Source organism: Aquarana catesbeiana, linkage group LG01 (genome assembly GCF_042186555.1).
Source record: "Aquarana catesbeiana isolate 2022-GZ linkage group LG01, ASM4218655v1, whole genome shotgun sequence".
Lineage (NCBI taxonomy): Eukaryota > Metazoa > Chordata > Amphibia > Anura > Ranidae > Aquarana > Aquarana catesbeiana.
The window spans coordinates 134382686-134408250 of NC_133324.1; positions in this window are offsets into that span (position 1 = coordinate 134382686).

Here is a 25565-nt window from a genome sequence, read left to right on the forward strand (position 1 = left end):
GACGAAAACTATGATGAAAATCAAATCTGTTTTCGTTAACGAACGAAAATGGGACGAAAATGTGAGTCAGGGATGTTTACCCTCGTGAACTAATGTCCATGTTTTTCACGAAGCTACGCCTGCTTTCACATTCCGCTTCCATGCAAGCAAGTGCACCGCGACGAGACGACTGCCAGAGACCTGAGAGTGAGAGAGCAGCACTGTGAATTACAGGTCAGCCAGGCTGAGGCCTCCCAAGTCCCGACTCACGAGACGACCGCACTGCCAAGTGCCCATAGCAGAGCAGACTGTAAGTGTGTACAGTTGTGTATTAAAATTACAGCACAGCAGGCCTAAAGCCTTCCCTCGGACCACCGTCCTTCCAGACTAAGCACTGTGTGTGCAACTGTGCATTGCAGGCCTCCTCTGACCACTGGCAGTGGCATCCAGGGCACTGTGGATTACAGGCCATCCCTCAGACCACCATCCAACACTGTGCAGCATTACAGGCCTCCTCTGACCACTGGCAGTGGTATCCAGGGCACTGTGCATTAAAGGCCATCCCTCAGACCTGAGACCACCATCCAGCACTGTGCAGCATCACAGACCTCCTCTGACCAGTGACCACTGGCATGGCGGCATCCAGGGCACTGTGCATTACAGGCCATCCCTCAGACCTGAGACCACCATCCAGCAACCTGAAGCATTACAGGCCTCCCCTTCCAGAGCACTCTGCAGCATTACAGGCCCCCTCGGACCACCGTCTAGATCACTCTGCAGCATTACAGGACTCCTCAGACCACCATCAAGAGCACTGTGCAGCATTACAGGCCTCCTCAGACCACCATCCAGAGCACTGTGCAGCATTACAGGCCTCCTCAGACCACCGCGCAGAGCACTGTGAAGCATTACAGGCATCCTCAGACCGTCCGAAGTGGCTAAATCTGTATCTGTAAGTTTGTTCAAGCCTAATACCATAAATAATAACATGATATTAGCTTTTTTTACTCCAGGAGTATATAATGAGTTTGGAAATTCTAAAGAAATGCATTCCAATTTAACTAAACACAGCTGTGAGCACCGGGTCAATGAGACTTGGATGATCACAAATCGGAGTAAGGGGCCGATCCCAGCCCCTTACCACATTATCAGCTGTCAGCCAATGACAGCTGGTCACGTGATGTAAACAGAAGATCAGTAATCGTTTTTCTTTTTTCTCCTCCCGCCGACAGCGTGAGGAGAAAAAAAAGCCGCTCACCGGCTTCTGTGCAAGGGACATCGGCCCTGAAAAGGAAGAGGCAAAGCCGTCTCAACTGTGCTCACCACTACCGCCTGCCAGTGTCCTCACAGTGCCATGAATCAATGCCCACCAGTGCATAAGTGCGAGCAATCAGTGCCACCTATCAATGCCCATGAGTGCCACTTATCAATTCCAACCAGTGGTGCCAATCAGTGCCTCATCAGTGCCACCTAGCAGTGCTGCCTATCAGTGTCATCTACCAGTGCCCATCACTGCCACCCATCAGTGCCAATTACTGCCACCTATCAGTGCCCATCAGTGCCAGCTATTAGTGCCCTTCAGTGCCACCTATTAATGCCCTTCAGTGCCGCCCCTCAGTGCCCACCAATTCCACATATCAGTGCCCAACAGTGCCACCTACTAGTACCGCCTATTAGTGCCCATCAGTGCCACCTTACCAATGCCCATCAATGCAGCCTATCGGTGCCCGTCAGGACAGCCTATCAGTACCCATCAGTGCAGCCTCATCAGCGTATATCAATGAAGGAGAAAAATTACCTGTTTGCAAAATTTATTAACAAAATATCAAACGGTTTTGTTTTGTTTTTTTTAATTTCGGTCTTTTAAAATTTTTTTAACAAAAAATAAAAAACCCAGAGGTGATCAAATACCACCAAAAGAAAGCTCCATTTGTAGGAAAAAAATTATAAAATTGTAATTTGGGTATGACCGTGCAATTGTCGTTTAAAGAGTGACAGTGCTAAAAGCTGAAAATTGGTCTGGGCAGGAGGGGGGTTTAGGTGCCCAGTAAGCAAATGGTTAACTAATTTTATCATTCACTGGCTCAATGCTGGATAGAATTTGCTAATATTTAGAGATATCCTACTTTAGCTCTGCTTATGAATGAAGTGATGATGCTGAGTCATCCTTCCTTGCCATACATCACAGTATATGATAATATTAATAGTGCTTATATGCATTCTCCAGAACAGATAGTACTCTTTCCTAGAAACAATCAATGACCATGAGTCATATTTCAGAGGCTTGTGATTTTATTCATTATGACAGGAGTAATTTATCATCGCTGCCCGCCACTGGTACAATACCAAGTTATGAGTCATATGGGTATTTCTTGATTTCTTTCCTATTTCTACAGCAAAGTCAAATTTCAGCAGAACAAATCAGATATATGTACAATGTTGTTGTTTTTTCAAAGTGTACATGTCACACATACAAAAATTAGGATTAACAAATGTTACAGAGAAATCAGCCAGGGACTAGTAATATAATGTGGCATGTAACAGACCCAGCCAGGACAGGGGCTTTGGAGGGGACTGCAGGGTGGCCTCCTACCTACTTACTATGGGCCCTGGCTTTTAAGGGAACACTACCCCTTGGGAGGTATATGCCTGGGGGACCCTTGGAGTGGTCTTGTTTCTGATTCAAGTTCATGTCTCCCCAAAATGCACAGACTCTGGAAATCTAGGTCCGGGATCCATGTTTAGGGCCTAGATGCCCCATTACCAACAATGACTACTTCACACTGTGAGACCCATAGCAGATGTTAATATCATCAGCTCAAGCCACCTGCCTGGGGTCTCCTGCTATAATGTGTTTATTGTTAGTAGGTTTCTCCCATAGTGTGTCTCCTATGTGTCTTTTACCCATTGTTAATTGTGCTAATTAAGTCTCCTATTGTTTCTGTCTATCTGATCATTTCTTGCAGAGGTGATTGATATTGTGACCACTGTACCTTGTTATTGAACCATTGTGGGATGTTTATGCTTATAATAATGTGTATTGTACTTTGTATTTAGGATGGTGGGTTTGGTGTTGAATAGTCTTGGTGGGCACTGAGTCATCTAAGTGGCTAGTTGTTTAAGTAGATAAAATGTTTACCAGGGGCAACAGGTCCATTAGGGGGGCACTGGCGCCCCCCCATCCATGTGTCCGGCCTCATATGCAGGATGCCGGATGCATGGATTCCAGTGGGGGGTGTTTCTTTTTAAGCATGTGATTAGAGCCAGAGGCTCTAATAGGCTTCAAAATAGGGTGGGCTCGGGGAGCAGAGCACTGCAAATCGAGCCCACCCAGGTGTGTTACAATAGCGAATAAATATTGTCACACTGATCCTCCTCCCGGTCACACTGATCCTACTCCCGGCTAATCAGAAAGCAGTCCTTAGACTTGTCACCTGATTGGCTGAAAGAACAGGTGATCGGATTGGACACCTAGGAGGAGGAAAGATGAGATGCACGGTGGAACCCGCTGTGATGCAGAGGAGGAGAAGACCCCATGGAAGCCGCAAGCCGCCGCCCATCCGCAACCTAGCTGGGGTGAGTGCGAGGCTGGATGACCAACTGGTTGACCAACACCACCCACGGGGGGGAATGGGGTTCGGTAGTGCAGGTGACCTGACCGACTGACTGACAGTGGGGGGGTGCCGCCGACTGATCGGGGGGTGGTTGTTTGCCCCCTAAACTGGGAAAGAAGGCCTCCTTTCCCAGTCAATGCCTTATACTAAGAAACGCATGGGGTGGAGCTTTAGGATCTGACGTCATCACGTACCAGCTGGCTGGCTTGAGCCGCAGCTGCTAGTTCTTATTGATACACCGTTTTTATCATTGGATGTCAGTTGCTTACTATTACCACTTTATTGGAATAAAGAAGCCTTTTTTGAGTACTGCACCATGAAGTCTTTTTTTCACCTTCCATAAACACGCTCCACGATCGATTTTACCCTGATAAGGGTTCCACGGAACAAAGTTACTGCAACAGCTGGTGAAGTATTTGTGGAGGAGAGGTTTTCGTTATCGAGTGATTGGATGAATATACCGCCTTAAGCTGACGGATCCCTCCTGCATATGCCTCTATGATCTCTATAACCTGAGATCCAACAGATCTGGTAAGCGCCCATTTGGTCTCTAATTACTTCCTCGGCTGCTGTTTGGTTGCCCCCTCTGAAAGGTGGGGTGAATAGAGTATTTGTTACATCTCTTAGAGAGCCCCGCTCCATAGGAACTATGTGGATTGACATCTGTTATGGACTATTAATCACTCTGTGGCATTAATCATATGGTGGCACCATTTATTACTTTGTAGCACTAGTTGAGTTTTAATTACTTTGTAGCACTAGCTGTGTTTTATTTCAACAGCTATGTGGTTTTCACACATTTTTCAATACATTTTGGTTGCGCAATGGAATTTGTTACACATATCTATAAGCCGAATATTTAAGTTTTCTATTTTTGCAGTACCACCTTTCTTATGTTTTTTGTTAACAGATATACCCTAATTTGTTTCACTTAAAGTGGAGTTCCACCCACTTTTACAACTCTTCAGCATCCCTCACTAAACTGTGCGCTGTAAACATATTGGATATTTAAAAAAAAAATTTTCTCAGCACTTACTGTATATCTGCTGTATTCATTTTTCACTTCCTCCTCCCTGGCCATGGCCCATCGCATCATTTCCTGTTTGCAATGCCTTCTGGGAAGGGGCGGCAACTTCCTCTGACACTGCCGTTGCTATGGAAACCTGACCTGAAACCTATTACACTGCTTGTGCTGCACTGAGCATGTGCGAGATCTACAAGGATGAGATCCAGGAAGAAATACAGTCTGGCTTCAGATGCCCAGACTGAAGATGGCCACGGCCTGCTGTAAGTTTATAAAATAACAAACTACTGCTATAAACTAACAAAACAGACCTTAGTTTACAGACTAACTTTACTATAATACATTAAGCTTGTGTATTATAGGGGTATTTTTATTTAAAAAGTATAATTTCGGCCGGAACACCACCTTAATTTGAGTCACGGTTTTATACATACATGGTATATGCACGTTTATTAGAGAGTTAGCGCAGATATTTCACTTTACACAATATCATAAGCTTAAGCCACCTGTCTGGGGTCTCCTGCTATAATGTGTTTATTGTAAGTAGGTCTCTCCCATAGAGTGCCTCCTAAGTGTCTTTCATCCATTGTTAATTGTGCAAATTAAATCACCTATTGTTTCTGTCTGTCTGATCATCTCTTGCAGAGGTGATTGATATTGTGACCACTGTACCTTGTTATAGATCCATTGTGGGCTGTTTATGCTTATAATAATGTGTATAGTACTTTGTATTTAGGGTGGTGGGCTTTGTGCTGAATAGTCTGTGTGGGCACTGAGTCATCTAGGTGGCTAGTTGTGTAAGTAGCTTAATGTTTACTGTTTATTTTGGCTGTCCCTTAGTTATGATAATTATATTCCTGTATACAGTTGCCTTTGCATACGATAATGTGATCAGCCTCACCTGAATGTTTAGTATATAAATTCTGTGTGCGCTTTCAATAAACAGTCCCAGTTCTCACACAAGCTATTTTCAGCAAGTCTTGTATGCTATGCAATATTCAGCAATAATATCTGGTTCCTGTGTCCAGACTGGAGGAAGATATACTGACGGAAGCACTCAAGCTGGATGCTGTATGGTTCCGTCACATGGCATAAGGCACAAAGTATCTGATTGAAGGTTTGGCATAGCAGTGGTATGTAGGACCACTTTTGTACTTTATGCTGTGATTACATTAGCGTCTCATTTTATATTGATTGGTTAGATACTGGTTCAATAAAGAGTAAAAATGGATTCTGGGCAATGTGGCTTAATAATCCCTCAACTGCTGCGAATTCTGCTCCCTACTACAGGTTGGGAACTAGAGAGGACATTGCTTTTTCTTAGCTTGATCTCCTTCATTGCATTGTAGTACGCAAGCCAGTGTTAATTGTTGCTTATTAGTTATATATGGTATAATTGTAATTATTCATTTAACACATGACCTTCCCTTTGTGGACTGAACCAGAGTCTCGGAGTCTGCATTAATCTGTTAATGAAACTCAATAAAAATATTTCTAAAGAAAAAATAAGAAAAATGGAACCTAGAAACAATTTATGGAATGACATATGCTATTCCCTTCACAATAGTAGGATACATATGATCAGCACATTGGATTGGTCAAAATGTTTTTTGGTCTGTCTATTGTTGACAAAGAAACTTCCTGTCCTCATCAACCTTTTGGAAATGAACAGTAGCTTTAGAAGGGTTGGTCAAGATGTTTTTATTTAACCACTGCTTGATGCCTTCTTTACCTTCTGGTAGACATGCACACATTGATTCCAAGCTTAAAGTGGATGTAAACCCTCACATATACCCAGTGAAGTGAACAGCCTCAGATGATACACAGAGATGAAACAAATCTCACTACATAAGTTTTACATGTATATCTGCTGTCTCCAGCTTAATATACTGTTTAGAAAGTTCAGATCGTTTTAGGAGATTTTCTCTTACTGATCAACACTGCAGTAAAACCCGGGCATACAGCCAAGACAGCTGATTGGAGGAAAGGCACACACCCCCTCTCCTCATAGGTAGAGACTTTCAGCTCTGTTTGTTGAATAGTTCAGGGCTCTGCTAATCTTTTTATAGTATGTTCCCCAGCGCAAAACTCAGGCTGCTTTTATTATATGTGACAGAGAACTTGTCAGGAGTTATCAGGCTGAAACAGAAGAACAGAGCAGGAGAAGCTACGGGACATAGTGCTTTGAAGAGAGATAACAAAACACTGCATATATATGTGCCCAGCTCAAATTTCATGAATTGGGTCTACATCCACTTTAAAGCCAGTTACATTTCCAAGTTTCTGAGTTCTGTGCTTAAAATACACCTGTGCCAAGACTATGGGCATAAAAGTATTTACAAACATTAAAAAACTTTAAAACAAGCCCTCACCGACCTCTGTAGCTGCAGACACTGTGGCATAATTCATCCTCAAAGGTCAAAACAAAGACTCTGAAGATGGGTTCAGTCATTGTCTAACAGATAACGTATTTCTTTTTGTAGTGTTGGCTAGAATAGGGAAGGGTAAAGCCCTTGTCAGTTTAATTTTGCTGTCTGCTTCCTGCTGGGTAGATTTTCCTTCACTTCCTGTTAGAGAGACACAACAGTAAGTAAGAGGATATCTCCAAAAAGCAAGAGTTATTCCTGTAATAGACAGTCATCACTGGAACATGTGTTCATAATAGAACTCAACTCCTGTGTAAAATATTGGTCTTCCCATCACTTTCTGCCTTGGTAACAATGAAATGTGTTATAGTTTACAAAGGGTGGCATCTCCCATCAAAGAATGCCAAAATTCATAGGTGGGAGAAGGCTTTTTGAAAGAATATGTCAGTAAAGCTTGACAGCAGATGAGGTTTAGATATATGGTGATTTATTCCCCAGGGAATAATCCACAGTCAGTCTTACTATAATGATCCTTTGTAAGTAAATTCCTTGGTGCTTTAAGCTGTACTATATAGCCCCTTTCATTCCCTCCACCCACTTACATGCTCTTCAACCATGAAATCTCACCAAGAAGGCAGCTTGTCTCCATCACAAAGTACATCTGTAGGTCTAGCAGGAGGTGGAACATATAATAAACAATAACAACCCTCAACCATTCAAAACACACATAAAATGTTGCGTTTTAAATTATTGGAGGGACATAGCATAAAGGTCCTGCCAATTCAAGCATGTAAACAATGCCAACAGTACTACATGTAATCAGTTGCTGTATTGAGTACTTTATATTGGTCACTGAAGCCAAAAATTCCTTACACTTTTTGGCATTACCTTTCGAAAGCCAGCAGACGGTACAATGCCCACAGGCATAGAAGCCACTGAGAAATTAAAATAACCTATTTTCAGACTGAATAGGGGGGTCAATAACACCTGGGGCTAAACGATCACGCAACAAAGAGTCTTTTTTGTATATAAATTGTGCTCATGCTGGTAGCACCAGACCTAGCACCTTATCCTGTTTAAGTACAGATCAATTTTTTAGAACAATTTTTTCAAATTTCTTGTATTGGACATTGTAGTCCAACGTCATTTTAAAGTTATTGACATCATTTTTGCATTCCCTATTTAGATTGGATACTAACACATGTCTACCCATGATCCTCACTCTCTCAATCTCTCCATCAAGAGTGTTTTTGTCATACTCCTTCTGCTGGAATCTAGAGGATAGGACTTGCGACTGAGAGATAAAATCCTCTTTGCGAGTACAGTTGCCTTTCAGTCTAATGAATTGTCCCCTGGGGATATTACACAACCAGAAACTATGGTGGCAACTCTCCAGTGGAACGTAGGCATCCCGGTCAGTCGGTTTGAAATAATTACACATCCTAAAATGGTCGTTGTCCTTGGAAATCTACAAGTCCAAAAAGACCATACTTTCTAAACTAACATTCCATGTTAGAGAGATGTTTTTGGTGTTACTATCTGTCTGCATAAACGTATCCAAACTAGACCTATCTCCCTCCCAGATCATGATGACATCATCAATGAATCTCCTACAGCAGACAAGTTCAGGGGGCGATTCTTGAAGACAACTTCCTCCTCCCAGTGGGCTATAAATACATTGGCCACACTGGGAGCAAAACAGGCCCCCATCACCACCCCTCTAGTCTGTAAATAGAACTGTCAGTCATACCAGCAATAATTCCAGGATAAACAGAAGTTAGGAGAAATTTTTTATGTTTCTTAGACAGATCAGAGGAAGATAATGCCCACTGAACCGATGCTACAGCATCCTCATGTCCTATAATGGTGTTTAATGAACTAACATCAGCTGTAATGAGGATACTAGGTGGAGAACACCTCAGGGTTTCCAAAATCTGAATGATATGTTTTGTATCTTTGAGGAAAGCATCATTTTTAATAACCAATGGCTGAAGAAAGGAATCTATATATTGTTCCAATCTAGAAGAGACTGAATCAATTCTATTCACAATCGGTCTACCTGGGGGGTTGACACTATCTTTGTGGATTTTTGGTAGAAAATAAATAATAGGGGTTCTACAAAACAAAGGGTCTAAATAAGTGGCCTTTTTCTTGGTAAGGATACCCCTACTTTTTCCACCTTCAACCACCATGTGCAATTCATCTTTGAATTGCAGCATAGGATCCTGACTGATAGGTATCCTGGTTGCTTAACAAGCGACCCACTTCCGCTTGATAATAAGATTTATTTAGGACAACTAAGCCACCTCCCTTGTCAGCAGGGCATATGATGATTTCCTTTTGCTTCTCCAAAGACTCCATACCATTCCTAATAAATTGGGGATCTGCCAATTTCCTCACTTTAAGCCCCTCCAAATCTTTAGACACCATGTTCTTAAACAGCTCTAGATATTTGTTATCTGTGTTAAGCGGGTTAAAGGTAGACTTATTATGGAGATTTGAATGAACACCTTCATCAGCTGCAACATTCCTGATAGGATTCAAAAGAAAATATTTTTGGATGTTTAAATTCCTGATGTATTTTTGTATACTCACATATGTCTGAAATTTGTTGAGATTTTGTGTAGGCGTAAACTTAAGCCCTCTATCTAAAACCCGCATCTCATCATCATTCAGAGAAATGCCACTAATATTATAAATTCCTGTTCCTATTGGGGTTATGACCTTTTGTAGTCGCCTACCCCTCCCCTTCCTCTCTTTCTTTTCTTTTACTTTGCGAACAATTTTCTAGGGGCACTTGTTGAGGGGAATGTCTCCACCAATCCCCCACATTCGGCTGGTACGTGGGGGTCCCCTCCCTGGTCCACTCTGGGCCCTGAAAAATCCCCCCCCCCCTCCGTACGAGGTGTGATTCTGTCAGGGTACAAACCTACTATAGATGGGTACTTGTCCACGGCGTGGATATTGGGATCTCCCTCTAATTGGATGGCTCCCACGGGGTTCTGAGTATTGGCGAGTATTTTCCCAATTTTGGGATGACTCTTGATTATAGGGCAAGAATGATTGAGAGTTATCTCGATAGGTAGACTGCTGCTGTCCTCCTCTACTACCTCTTCCCCTCCTATTTTTCACTCTCCTATTATTTCCTCTATATTGATTATCTCTCTGTGGTGTACAGTATCTTCCCTGAGAAGAGTATTCATATATATGGACAGGGTTCCCTCTAGAGGTTGGTAATGGAGAGTCAACTGTCAGGGACAAAGACAGGATTAGGGAGGTTACCAGCATTCTCCCATTTAAATATAGTACCACTACCAAAATCATTCAGATCCCTAATGATTTTTTTCTTTTTCTTAGATTGAATTTCTAAATCACATTTAGTGAGTTTATTTTTTAAATCAACAGATAATCTAAGAAACTCTTCACTATCTTTTTGAGATTCTATATTGTTGGTTAAATCTCTAATCTGTGAATCTAGAATCTTCATCTTCCTTTGTTTAAGTAAGAGCAAAAATTCAAGCAGCTCAAAACCTTTTTTGGTGAAAAGATCACTGCATTCTTTCATGATTTCATCCATCATTCAATAGACCATCATTTGGAAGTAAATCCCACCTAAGACGTCTAGGGATGAGTTTAGCTGTTAAATATTGCTCAAAAGATGTGATATCCCACCATGCTTTGACCCTTTTCTCAAAAATGTGTCCTCATTTCTTGAAAGAATAGGTCAAATCATTAGCTTGTTCAGTGGATTGGTTCCTAGATAAAATATCTCCAATCTTAACCTCACATTTTTCCAAGTATTGAAAAGTATTTTAAATAGAATGGTCCATGTCCTTAGTCGTGCCCCAACCGCTTCAAAGACATTACGACCTCACACATTCTTCCATTTTCCCCCAGGGGACCTAGCTTCTGGGAGAACTACCAATAAACAACTAAGTGAAAGCTCCATACCATAGATGGGCCCCCAATTTTGTAACAATGTCATTAATCACTGATCCCTCAAAGACACCCTGACCCACCAAGCTGCTGTAATAAAGGTTCACATATTTTTTAATAAATTACAAACCACAAAATGACTTCCCCACAATCCGAACACCGAATACAGGGGCGGGGGGTTCTGAATCGTGTCTTAAGCGCAAAGTAGTGCAAAGTGGATTGGCCTTTTGGAAATAACCCTCGCTTTGTGTTTTGTGGCTTTAGCAAACTAGATGTCGGGAAAGACACACATTTTAGGCATGGTATCATGAAAGAAATCAGAATTTTTTGGCCCAATTTGTGTGCATCTTTAATTTTTGGCTTTGCGATTATTAAAAACACATTACAATTAAAGCATCACTTAGGGCAGTGTTTCTCCTTCTCCAGATGCATTTCCAGGTCATGTTTTTTCTATTTTTTGCTTTTGGCACAGGTGATGATGTCATTTTTGAGGTTAGTAATTCACACAGTCGTTTTTCTACTGCGTAAAATAAATAAAACAGGACCTGATGATGCACCTAGAGAAGTGGAGTGGCTAAACACTGACCTCAGACACTAAAGCCTAGGTTCACATTGGAGCGATTTGTCATGCGATTTGATAGATGAAATCGCATGACAAGTCGCAGCCTATTGAAGGCAATGGCACTGTTCCAATCGGTGCGACACCGATTTAGCGGCGCCGCAACAATTTGCAAAAGTAGTTCCTGCACTACTTTTTCCAATTTCAGATGCAACTTCAATAGACATTTGCGCATGAAGCCACACAAATGTCTATTAAGCAGCACCTGAAATTGCACTGACCTTGCTACTTAGAAGTCGCGCTACTTCAAGGGAAGTAGTGCGATTTCAAAGTAGCATCAATGTGAACCAGGGCTTAAAAGTAATAAAAACATGTGAAATCTTAAAACTGCAAACACAAGCCAAAAGTGGAAGAAAACTTCAGGCCAGATGAACTTAAACTTTAGCAAACATGTCAACATAATCACATATTCCTCTCTGTAAAGCAATGGCAGCCTCCTTTATTTTCTCTAGATCAGTCAAAGCCTGCATCATATCTGCACTCATATGGCCAATTGTGCATCTTGGAAGTTTGTGTCCTTGTAAGAAGAGAAAAAAGTATTAAGGGAATGATGGTCAAGTGGCTGAGGCCCTACATAGTGAATTATGGTCAAGTTACTAGTGGAAGGTCTGTGCTGGGTCCAGGTGTCATATCCAATGCCACAAAAGCAACATCCTGGTTCAGCTGAACACACTCACTTTCCTCTAAAAATAAACAATTCACCATTCATTAAAAGCCACCCCAAGTATTTTACAGAGGACAAACACTGGACAAGTGCCAACATTGAAAAACTCATGCAGTTGCCCCCCACCCCTCTTGTCTCCTATGGGATAGGGGATATATGAGGATCATTCTAGCAGGCGTGACTCTGTGTGACTGTGATCCCCAGGGCCTCTCCTCTATCCATGTCTACCCTGGCAAGGCTGCATTAATGGGCACTGATGAGCCAGGCAGCAACCAGAAAGTGTTCTTTACCCCTTAAGTTCCGCCCTAAGTCAATGGCCTTTGGCCCACCTAGAATCACCACTGTCAGTGGCTATGTGAGTGTGTTTGAAGTTGTCACTTACGATTTTGGGGGGAAGATGGCCTTGTTGTCTCCCCTGTTGGGGCCCAGGTGAGGGTAGCCTCCCTTTGTCCCCTCTGGTGTCTTGTCTGTAGCCTCATTTTTTTGTGCTTCCCTGTTGAAAGAAGAGTAAAGAAATAGTTAAAAACAAAAAAAGGCAAAAAACTTACATAAAAAAATTCTGACAAAGATTAGAGAAAACATTATCTTGAATTTTCAAAACCTACTTGGAGAAAGCACATATACAGACAGCTAATTTACACATATACATATTGGTTAGATACAAATATTGCTTACTTTTTTTGATTATGTGATGGATAGACTCCAACTGTTCTTGCTCTTGGTACTTTAGATCAGACCATCGCTTTCTGATTTGGTCCTTAGTTCGGTGCACCGAAAATTCGGACTCCAAAATGGCAATGACCTTCTCCAAAATGAGGTCCTTTCGGCTGTTGGGCCTTTTGTAGTTGCACAGCTTGTAACTATAGTCGTGCTTCTCAAGGATGCGCACCATCTCCACCATCTCACCCTTGCTCATGGGGGTGCATCCTATAAGCTCCATCACCGCAGACCTGCCTCGAATTCCCAGAATCCGCCATGTTGTCACACTCCCGAATCTTCCGCCGTGTGTGTCGCATGCAGAAGAGAGATGGTCACGCCCCAGCGTCATGACGCACTGAGAGTGGAGTTTCACTCATGCGCAGTGTATATAAAGCCATAACGATGTAATGGCCATAGGAACGACCTGGGAGTGGAGGACGAACAATCGACAAAAGGAAACATAACACAAAGGTACAATTGTAAATTGGGGCATCAGTGGTTAGTGGCCTATACTGCTTAGATTGAGGCCTATATTGGGACCAGATTATTTATGAGTTAAGCCTGACATTATGGTTTGTCTTGTGTTCTGCCTTGCAGGCATCTGCTAATTGAATTTACAATGGTGGATAAATTCACAGCGCCAGACTTTTTGCCAGAATTTATAGAGCAGTACCGGGAGCTGCCGTGTCTATGTAAAGTGAAGAGTAGGGATTACTTAAATAAAATCAAGAAGAAGGCAGCGATGGAGAACTCTTGGAATTGGTGTAGCCTCTGTACCCCATGGCAGACATCAATATTTGAAGGCCAAAATTGGTAGCCTGCGTAGTACATATAATAGGGAGCACAAGAAGGTCCTGGAATCCCAGAGATCAGGAGCATCAGCTGATTACATATATGTCCCCAGGCTGTGGTACTACAACAGCCTGCATTTTTTGTCCGACCAAACCGAACCACGCCCATCACTCTCAATGCTTCCTTCCATGTCGGCTGAGGCCACAGCTCCTGAGGTCCACCCTTGTTCTTCTTCTTCTCAGGAAGAAGGTGTGGAGGAGCCCAGCTTGACCCAGGTATAAGATTGTTGAACATATTTGTAGACAAAATTAGAATGATGTTAACTAAACGTTATTGATCCCAAATTACTGCCTTAACAAAGTGGTTTCCATATCAATAGACAGTAGTGGCCAAAAATGATTGGGACAAGAATGAATAATGCTGGGGTCAGAATGATAGTCTTTTCTATTTGTCAACATTCAATTTGCAACAGTCATGAGCTCAAAATTGTGTGTGATTGATGACCAAAAACCAACAAATATGTATCATTTTCATACACAGGAAAGTCTCAGTCAGGACGAGCCCGTGCCCAGGAGCCAGATGGAGTCGCAGATCCCTCCCCTGCGCCCTCCTACTAAAAGGGCCAGGAAGACCAGGAACCTGGATGAGGCCACAGCTGCCTTCCTCAGCCATGCAACAACTGCCATTAGTACGGCCCCAGATGCACAGGAGGCATTTGGCTGTATGACGGGTAATAAGCTGAGAGATATTGAGGAGGAGTAAAGGAGTATGTGTGAGCAGCTTATCCTGAAGCTCCTCAGCAAGGAGAGGAGGGGAAAAATTATATCTAAAACACACATCTGTGATTTAGATGACACATCTCCATCACCTCCACAGACACCACAGCAACCCCACCCACCACAGCAGCATGGCGGACCATGGCTAATACAGCCCCAACACCCACAACAAGCCCGCTGGCCTGGAGATTTTCACCCCTACAATTTCTCATTTTCTTTTTGTTTATTTTCTAAACTATGATTTGAGTTGTTATACTTTATTTTTTTTGTGCAGAGAATGTAGTTTTTCTTTAAATTATTTTATTTGGATTTGTAGGGCAGATAACATGTATAATTTAGTTTATTTTATTTGTTAAAGAATGTACAATAAAAAAAAAATGGCCTCAGCCGATGTGGAAGGAAGCATTGACAGCGATGTCCTGGGTTCGGTCTGGTCTGGCAAAAAACGCAGGCTGTGGTGAGACCACAGCCTGGGGACATATATGTCATCTGCTGCTGCTCCTGATCCCTCGGAGTCCAGGTTCCCAATTTTGCGCTTCACATAATTGAGGTCTGCCCTGGGGGACAAAGGCTTCACCAATTCCAACAGTTTCTCCATCGCTGCCTTCCTCTTGATTTTTATTTGACCTTCTTGTGCTCCCTTTAAAAGAAAAAAAAAATATTTTTAAAAATACTTGGCTATGTGTTTTACTTAAAAAAGGACAGTTTGTGAGTAGGCAGGTACATTTCAAAAATACAATGTCAAATTAACAAGGAACACCAACATAGTTGTATCTTTGAGCTTAAAAACTATGAGATAATAATGGTGTTGTGGTAACTTGACCCAAAATAAAAAAAATAAAAAAATATTATTCTGGATATCACTAGAAAAAAAAGGCATTTGGCAGAACTCTGTCAATATCACCAACAAAGCAGCTTCATTATTATCCCATTATAAAGAAGAGGAGAATGTGCGCTGCATTTCGAGATTTCATAATTTGCCGCGACACGAATGTGATATCTTCATTATGAACGCTAGTTTTACAAGACTGACCGCTTCCGGCTCGTCCTTGCTTCCGAGCATGCGTGTTTGTACTTTGGACTTTTGTCCGACAGACTTGTGTACACACGCTCGGAAAATCCGACAACAGACATTTGTCCGCAGAAAATTTAAAAACCCGCTATCCAACATTTGTCCGTGGAAAATCCGACAACAATTGTCCCATGGAGCATACACACGGTCGGATTTACCGCCAACAGCCTGTCATCACACTTTTCCCGTCGGAAAGTCTGATCATGTGTACGAGGCTTAATAGTTGCCCTGTGGACAGATTCTCCCACCTGAGCTGTGGATCTCTGCAGCTCCTCCAGAGTTACCATGGCCCTTTTGGCTGCTTCTCTGATTAATGCTCTCTTTGCCTGGCCTGTCAGTTTAGTTGGACAGCCATGTCTTGGTAGGTTTTCATTTGTGCCATACTCTTTTCATTTTCGGATGATGGATTAAACAGTACTCCGTGAGATGTTCAAAGCATGGGATATTTTTTTATAACCTAACCCTGCTTTAAACTTCTCCACAACTTTTCCCCTGACCTGTCTGGTGTGACCCTGACCCTGACTGTCTGGTGTGTTCCTTGGCCTTCGTGATGCTGCACTCTCTCAGGTGCTGTGACTGATGTGAGGCGGCAGACAGGGAGGGAGCAGTAAAACGAATCTCGGCGGCAAGGACGAAACTAGGGGGGGCAGGAGGGGCACCTGCCCCGGGCACTGCATTGGGGGGTGCCCCACTGACAGGAGTAGTGACACCCGCCTATCAGACTTGTTCCATGGAGCTCAGGATATGCTCTAAACCCCCTCAGTTCTGTGTATAGGTTGTGAGCGGCTAGAAGACACAAAAACAATCGGGGGCAGCATCAGTACAACTTCTCTGTCACAGTACAGAGCAGGAGAAGCCAGAAGCTCCGAATGCACCCCCCCCCTCACTCCCTGCCAGGACAGCGCTGCACTCAAGCTCATCTGAGGATTCCTTCCTTCCAGCCATGGTCGGGACAAAGGAGAAGGTAGGGGCACACTCGGAGCTTCTGGCTTCTCCTGCTCCATACTGTGACATGCAGAGGAGTTGTACTGATGCCGCCACCGATAGTTGTTTGTGTCTTCTAGCTGCTCACAACTTAAACACAGCACTGAGGGGGTTTTAGAGCACTTCCTGAGCTCCGTGGAACAAGTCTGATAGGTGGGTGGGCGGAACAATGGGGGGGACAGAAGCCAGCAAAAGATGCCAGGACTTGACCCAGACAGTTGTCATACTGCTGAAGCACGCACAGTACAGGCAGGGTTGCCAACCTCCCGCAGCATTTTTTACTGACAAAACATGGACAATTTACTGGCGGAGCACATTTTTTACTGGCAACCTGAGAAATTACAGAACTCCTATTGAAAACTAACACAGTGGATATATGAACAGTATAAACATAATATGGAAACACTGACAATACCTATAACAAAGTAATTTGCTTGATTTACACTTAAAAAGTCAACACAGCATGAAATTATCAGCCCCTGATATTTACTGGCAGTTACAAAAAAATCACAAAGATTTTTACAAACTGCCAGTAATTTACTGACAGTTGGCAACCCTGAGTACAGATACAGTGTAATGATATTCTACTATAATCAGTTAAAGCGGAGTTCCGCCCCCCTCCCCCCAATAGTTTTAAAAGTTAAAAGCTACACATACTGTTGCTGATGACTTTTAACATTAGGACACTTACCTGTCCAGAGATCCAGCAATGTCGGCACCCCAGCCGATGTTTCCATCGGCTGTTGGGTGATGCTGCCACCATTGCCGGTACGGGAACCCAGCACAGCCAGGTCCCTACTGTGCATGTCCGAATGTCCCAGCGGGGAGGAGGGGGGGCCAAACTTCTGAAGGACTCCACCGCAGAGGCATCCGCTTGAAGTGGGGAAGGGTACCTATCAAAAACAGGTAACCACTCCCCCCTCCGTAAGGTGCCAAATGTGGGTGGAATTCTGCTTTAAGGATTTGCTCAAATGTGGATCATTGTAAGAATTCTTAAAATGACTCTATGTGCGGATAGATTATTCAGGAGGCACTGTACTTTATGTGTTTTCACTTTTAAGGCTTCTTTACAAATGTGGTGGGGAAAGGGGGGGGGTGTAAAAACATGTGGCTGAGCCATGTTTGTACTGCCCCCAACCACTCCTCTTAAAGTGATTGTAAAGGTAATTAAAAAAAAATAACAAACATGTCTCTACTTACCTGTTCTGTGTAATGGAATTGCACAGAGCGTCTGTAAACCTCTATTCAGGTCCCCTGGTGGCGCTCCTGGCCCCTCCCCTCTGTCCAGTCACTCGTGCGTGCTTGCACCCGAGCCCCACTGCTGCATCCATTGACACAGACAGGACTGTGATAGGACTCGCCCCCCGCTCCCTTGTCACTGGTTTTGATTGAAAACAGTAGGAGCCAATGACATGCCCTACTAACACAGTTCTTTCAGAGGAGGGGGGCGCAGAACTGAGTCTTTGCCCCGGGTGAAAGAATGTCTAGCTTCGCCACTGCCTGGCGGCAGTGGGTAGCATGGCAGGCAATGGCGGCACACAGTGAGTCAGATGGCATAGGTTGTAATATCTTCTTTGATAGAATCCTCCATTGTGCCTTATGATCTTTAGCATTAGGATAATCATTCACACAGCACAGCAGGTGGTCAGCTCTGTCACATAGCTGTTAGGTGATGACTTTGTTAACTTATAGTTGTACTATGTGTTACAGACTATAACACAGTACAGCCATAACAAAGTGAGCATCCAACAGCAATCTGATACTGTGACAGAACTGAACACCTGCTGAGCTGTGTGAATGATTATCCTAATGCTAAAGATCATAAAGTGCAGTGAGATGTTACTTTACACTTGCATTTGGGGTAGGGGGGACAGTAAAAACAAGCAACTGAGCTGAGTTTTTATCGCCCTCAACCACTCCCCTTTAACCACTTTAGTCTGGGACCTTGCTGCAAATGTGTTTTTCACCACTTCAGTACTGGGCACTTTCCCCCCCTTCCTGCCCAGGACAATTTTCAGCTTTCAGCGCTGTCGCACTTTGAATGACAATTGTGTGGTCATGCAACACTGTACCCAAACTACATTTTTATAATTTTCTTCCCACAAATCAAGCTTTCTTTTGGTGGTATTTGATCACCACTGGGGTTTTTATTTTTTGCTAAACAAACTAAAAAAGACAGAAATTTTTGTTTCTGTTATAAAATTTAGTTTTATCCTTCACTGACGGGCATTGATGAGGTGGCACTGATGGACACTGATGAGTTGGCACTGATGAGGCGGCACTGATGGGCACTGATGAGTTGGCACTGATGAGGAGGCACTGATATGTAGAATTGATGGGCACTGATATGCAGCACTGATGGGCACCGATAGGCGGCACTGATATGCAGCACTGATGGGCACTGACAGGCGGAACAGATGGGCACTGATAGGCGGCACTGATGGGCACTGATAGGCGGAACTGATGGTCACTGACAGGTGGCACTGATAGACACTAATAGATGGCACTGATGGGCAGCACTGATGATGAGGTACTGACAGGTTTTACTGATGGGCACTGATTGGCACTGTGATGGGCACTGATTGGCACTGTGGTGGGCACTGATTGGCACTGACAGGCATTTCTGATGGGGCACTGACTGGCAGCTGATGGGCACTGATTGGCATTGTTGTGGCACATCTAATGGGGCTGTGCTGATAATCAGTATGCTGATTATCAGCACAGATCCCCCTCTGACAGGGAGAGCCACCGATCGGCTCTCCCTGTCAGTGCGAACTGAGGAAAGCTGTTTACTGGAACTTCCTGGTTCACGCTCTGATCAGCTGTGATTGGTCATGGCTGATCATGTGGTAAGGAGCCTATGATCGGAGATGCAGTGTGTCAGACTGACACACAGGACCACTGATCGCTGCACTGTGCGCCACGCGGGCACGCACCTGCATGTTATCCTGCTGGACGTTATATGATGCCCAGTCAGGGTAACTGAACCACCATCCGGCCGTCATTCTGCTATAGGCTGGGCGGGAAGTGGTTAAACACATACACACACTTCTGGCCAGGTTCAGAGGGCAGGAGCGTGTGTATGCTTTTTATTTTTTTTAAAGCTTTATTTAAGGAATGCGGTTTGTACAGAGTGAAAAAATAACACACACGTCAACCTACAAAAATCAGGGATAGGCAATACAAATAACTCTTCAGAGAAGTCTACTTTGATTAGAGAGGAATCATGCACGGTTTCATACCATAGTTATATTAGGTCAGGCGTCCGGGACTAAGGATCCCACAGCAGTTGTAACCTTTAATTCAACCTGAACAGTAGAGGGAACTCCCAATCCTAAAATATGGTTAGTTTTATTGGGCCTATATAGGCCAATGATTAGGAGCATTAAGGAAAGAGGGAGAAAATCTGAGCTTTAAAGTGAACTTTCCTTATTTGGCAGCAACCGAACCATTGTATTTTGGGGGACTGAGCTTAAGTAAAGTACCTCTTCTAATATGTGGCTCTCGGTCCTGATTTCGCAGGGGCAATACTAGAGGATAATCGTAAACCAAAGAAATGTTTTCTTGAATAGGAAAACAGAGTGGATGACACCAGAGGGTCTAATGCCCCGTACACACGGTCGGATTTTCCGATGGAAAATGTCCGATCGGAGCGTGTTGTCGGAAATTCCGACCGTGTGTGGGCTCCATCGGACATTTTCCATCGGATTTTCCGACACACAAAGTTGGAGAGCAGGAGATAAAATTTTCCGACAACAAAATCCGTTGTCGGAAATTCCGATCGTGTGTACACAAATCCGACGGACAAAGTGCCACGCATGCTCAGAATAAATAAAGAGATGAAAGCTATTGGCCACTGCCCCGTTTATAGTCCCGACGTACGTGTTTTACGTCACCGCGTTTAGAACGATCGGATTTTCCGACAACTTTGTGTGACCGTGTGTATGCAAGACAAGTTTGAGCCAACATCCGTCGGAAAAAATCCTAGGATTTTGTTGTCGGAATGTCCGAACAAAGTCCGACCGTGTGTACGGGGCATAAGGGGAAATAAGGAAAAAAAGTAAAGAAGGAGTGGGAGAGGGTAGATAGGTGGGGAGGGGGGGAGGGGACGCGTGTGTATGCTTTTAAAGGCAACTGTCAGATTTCATGTGGAAGTGATACGAGCGGCTCTGAAGCCACCCAATCACTTCCATAACCGCTACACTGTATGACCCTCCCCCCTTGAACACAAAACTGCATTTTATTTTAAGGCAAGGTCAGAGGAGGGGCCAGAGGTGGAGTCGAGGGTGGGGTTGAAGAGGGCCCTGTCAGGTAGGCTGTACAGGGCCCCATGATTTCTAACTGCAGCCTTGTATACATATAAATGCTTTTGTTGTTTTTTGGCCCTGCATGGGTTTTATGCTATCTGCATACTTGCTCTAGGTTTGTTCTTCAAAGTATTGAAGGAAACGTCAGCCATAGTAGCCACCATACAATAATAAGTGCTAAGTGCAAAAAGTGAACATACATATAAATCAACGTGCTACAATAAACTACTGATATATCAGAGATGACTGATGGTGCATACATCCAAGGTGCAAGGTGCTATATTGAACACACAAACTAAGTGCCTAATCAGAAGAAAAACAATAGCGTTCCTCATATGAGTCTTTGAGGTTCAACCAGTGTAAATCCAAAATTGCATAAAGTGCCCAAAATAGTGTCCATAATCAGTGAAGCTCATCCATCACGTTCTTCAAAAGTGTAGCACCATAAAACATGCCTTAGTGCCCTCCAGTGATCCCCATAAGCATATGCGCTCACCTTCCAGCGTGTGACACAGTGTTTAAACTCTGTCAAAATGTGCTTTGGAGCCACTCCTGTGCTCAAATGGAATCAGCTGTAAGGTCTCCAATGCTCCCAATTATGATTTTATGCAAGAGAAAAGAAACTCCATAGCGCAATATAGTTTAACAATAAAGAATATTTATTAAAATGTATATAAAACTCACCCCTTGCTGGGGTACTCACATGCTACAGGTGCGTCAGTGCACCATTCTATGTAAGCATAGACCAGCCGATCGTAACGGTATGGCGTGCGGTGCGGTGTGTGCCTCCAAATCTCCTGCTCTCTCTCTCTGCTGACAGCTCCGTCCAGGCCCCTCCCCTACGCGTGTTCGGCACCGGGATCACGTGCCTTCATCAGGGGGATATATCCCCCTGATGAAGGCACGTGATCCCGGTGCCGAACACGCGTGTTCGGCACCGGGATCACGTGCCTTCATCAGGGGGATATATCCCCCTGATGAAGGCACGTGATCCCGGTGCCGAACACGCGTAGGGGAGGGGCCTGGACGGAGCTGTCAGCAGAGAGAGAGAGCAGGAGATTTGGAGGCACACACCGCACCGCACGCCATACCGTTACGATCGGCTGGTCTATGCTTACATAGAATGGTGCACTGACGCACCTGTAGCATGTGAGTACCCCAGCAAGGGGTGAGTTTTATATACATTTTAATAAATATTCTTTATTGTTAAACTATATTGCGCTATGGAGTTTCTTTTCTCTTGCATAAAATCATAATTGGGAGCATTGGAGACCTTACAGCTGATTCCATTTGAGCACAGGAGTGGCTCCAAAGCACATTTTGACAGAGTTTAAACACTGTGTCACACGCTGGAAGGTGAGCGCATATGCTTATGGGGATCACTGGAGGGCACTAAGGCATGTTTTATGGTGCTACACTTTTGAAGAACGTGATGGATGAGCTTCACTGATTATGGACACTATTTTGGGCACTTTATGCAATTTTGGATTTACACTGGTTGAACCTCAAAGACTCATATGAGGAACGCTATTGTTTTTCTTCTGATTAGGCACTTAGTTTGTGTGTTCAATATAGCACCTTGCACCTTGGATGTATGCACCATCAGTCATCTCTGATATATCAGTAGTTTATTGTAGCACGTTGATTTATATGTATGTTCACTTTTTGCACTTAGCACTTATTATTGTATGTTTATATATATTTGTAATATTATTAGTTTTCATTATTATTATTTTCCATTTAGCGCAGACACATTTTTGTTTTTATATCTCACTTACACGATTATGGAACGTGATTTAGTGTTTGCTGCTGATGTTGGCCTATGATTGATTTTATATTTTGATTTTATAAGGCACTAACCCATATGTGGCTCGCAAGGTTTTTTATTTATTATAGTAGCCACCATGTTTCTCATATTACAGGTTTTCTTTTAAAGTGGAACTAAAGTTTGTTTTATTTACCTCCATTCCAGAGCTGCAGTGAGCTCCCTCATTGCCAGGGATATCTTTGTCCAGTCTTCTTACAAGTTCATTTGTTGGTGACAATCTGCGCATGTATGGCTCAGTTTACAATCTTTAGGAACTTACTATCAGCCTGGTAAGGCACTTTTACTGCAAAAGAATCACGATGAGTATTTCCGTTAAGCTAATTTTCAACTTTAAGAAAACCTGTGCTAAAGGGATATAGAGTCTTTCATTGCAGGACTTTTTGGGCCATTGACCTGGAATAGATAAGCAGATCGGGGGTTTCACTCCAGTCTGCATGTTTTTTTTGGGTCACTGACATAGGAAACATTAATGCACAAAAAGCAGTTTTCTTTGAAGGAGATTATCATTGGCAGCCCACATAAATCACTCATTACAGGTTTCCTTTAAAGTAGCTGAAAATGTGTTTGAAAGAATTCCTTTATTTGCGACCTCTTGGGCTTCTGTGGTCTTTACAAGAGAAAACATATTCTTTTCATAAAATAGATAGCCATCTTTTAATAAAGAGAAATGTGTTTACAGAAAATATTGAATCAATAGCTCTCAGTACCATACTGGATGAAAAATAAAATATTGCAGTATACTTGCAAAAGCTGTTGCTAAGCAATGCTGTCGAGTAGAGTTGAGTGAATAATAAAAATTTGCTCCACAAGCAGTTTTATCAAGTAAAATTTTAAATAAAAAATGTAAAAAAAAAGATACCCCAAGACACCAGCTCTGTAGGCGTATCAGGATGGATGCGAGCGCTTCTGCTGCTGACATCAGCTTCTACCTCTATCAGCACTGGGCTGATGCTTCATAAGGGTTCTTTCACATGGGCATTTCGATTAAGTCTAACTGTCAGTTTTTTAGGTGGACCTGACCAGAAGCTTCAAGCAACTCTACAGGCAGGCAGATGTAAACTGAACTCTGAGTCCATCCAAAGCTGGAAAAAAATAGAAAACAACTTCATTCTTTTTTCTGGACCTAAAAGTCTGTAGCCAGATGTAAATGGAAACAAGTCCGTGTTTCCATTTACACCATAGAGCCATCACAGATCTACAAACATCCGCTGCCAAAATGCAGACTAAGAATATATGAGTACGGCTCACAAAACTGACATTCATCCCATTTTGCTCTGATTCAGCAAGGGATCCATTCAAGAATCCCCTGCTAAATTGAACTGACAAAGCCCATGTGAAAGGACCCTTAGGAGCCATGGCTTCTGGGAGCGTTATGGCTCTCCTCTTGAAACATGTTTGCACCAGTGGCGGTGCGTCCATAAGGGCACACGGGCACCACCCTCTCTCTCCTGCCACCCCTCTATCACCATTAGATAGATTCATGCATTGCATGAATCTATCTATGGCCGCCGCTGCCACCCCCTATTCAGGTGCCTGGACCCTTTTCGGGCGCAGGGCACCTGAATTACAGCGGGGGGGGTGGTTTTGAAGCACCTGATTAGAGCCATTGGCTCTAATAGGCGTAAAAAAAAGTGACCTACGAGCGCTATACTGGGCGCTCGCAGGTCACTCAGATGTGTGTTAGAAAAGCAAATGAGTATTCGCTTTCCTAACACTAAACTGCCTTTCACCAATTAGGTGCTTGGATCTGTTACCCATCACCTGACTGAAACGACAGGCACTGTGATTGGACGACAGCTGTCCAATCATAGCAGAGGACAGGAGAAGACATCGAGGAGCTGTCCCACCGAGACAGGTAAGTACAGAGGGGGGCACACTGGCAGCATTTCATATGACATAGCGGCTGCATTTGATGAGACACAGTGGGAGCAATTGATGGGCACAGTGGCGGCAATTGATGGGCACAGTGGTGGCAATTGATGGGCACAAGTAGCTGCATTTGATGGGCACAGCTGGCTGCATATGAAGGGCACAAGTGGCTGCATTTGATGGGCACAAGTGGCTGCATACGATGGGCACAGTGGCTGCATTTGATCAGCACAATTGCTGCAATTGATGGGCACAGTGAAGCTACAATTGATGGGGGGGTTTCAGTATTTTTCAGTTTGTTTGCGCCCCCCCAAAAATGTTGAGCACCAGCCGCCACTGGTTTGCACGTGCTGTTATTAACTGGTTCAATACAGGGCATTTTCACCCCCTTCCTTCCCAGACCAATTTTTAGTTTTCAGCGCTGTCGCACTTTAAACGACAATTGCACAGTCATGCGACGTTGTACCCAAACAAAATTGATGTCCTTTTTTCCCCACAAATAGAGCTTTCTTTTGGTGGTATTTGATCGCGGTTTTTATTTTTTGCGCTATAAACAAAAGAAGAGCGACAATTTTGAAAAAAACACAATATTTTATACTTTTTGCTATAATAAATATCCCAATTTAAAAAAAAAAAAACTAATTTTTTCCTTAGTTTAGGCCGATACGTATTCTTCTACATATGTTTGGTAAAAAAAATCGCAATAAGCGTATATTGATTGGTTTGCGCAAAAGTTATAGTGTCTACAAAATACGGGATAGATTTATGGCATTTTTAAAATTTTTTTCTTTTTTTTTTTTACTAGTAATGGCAGCTATCTGCGATTTTTTTCGTGACTGCGACATTATGGCGGACACATCGGACACTTTTGACACATTTTTGGGACCATTCACATTTATACAGCGATCAATGCTATAAAATTGCATTGATTACTGTATAAATGTGACAGGCAGGGAAGGGGTTAACCACTAGGGGGACACGAGGGGTTAAATATGTTTCCTAGGGGAGTGATTCTAACTGTAGGGGGTGGGAACTC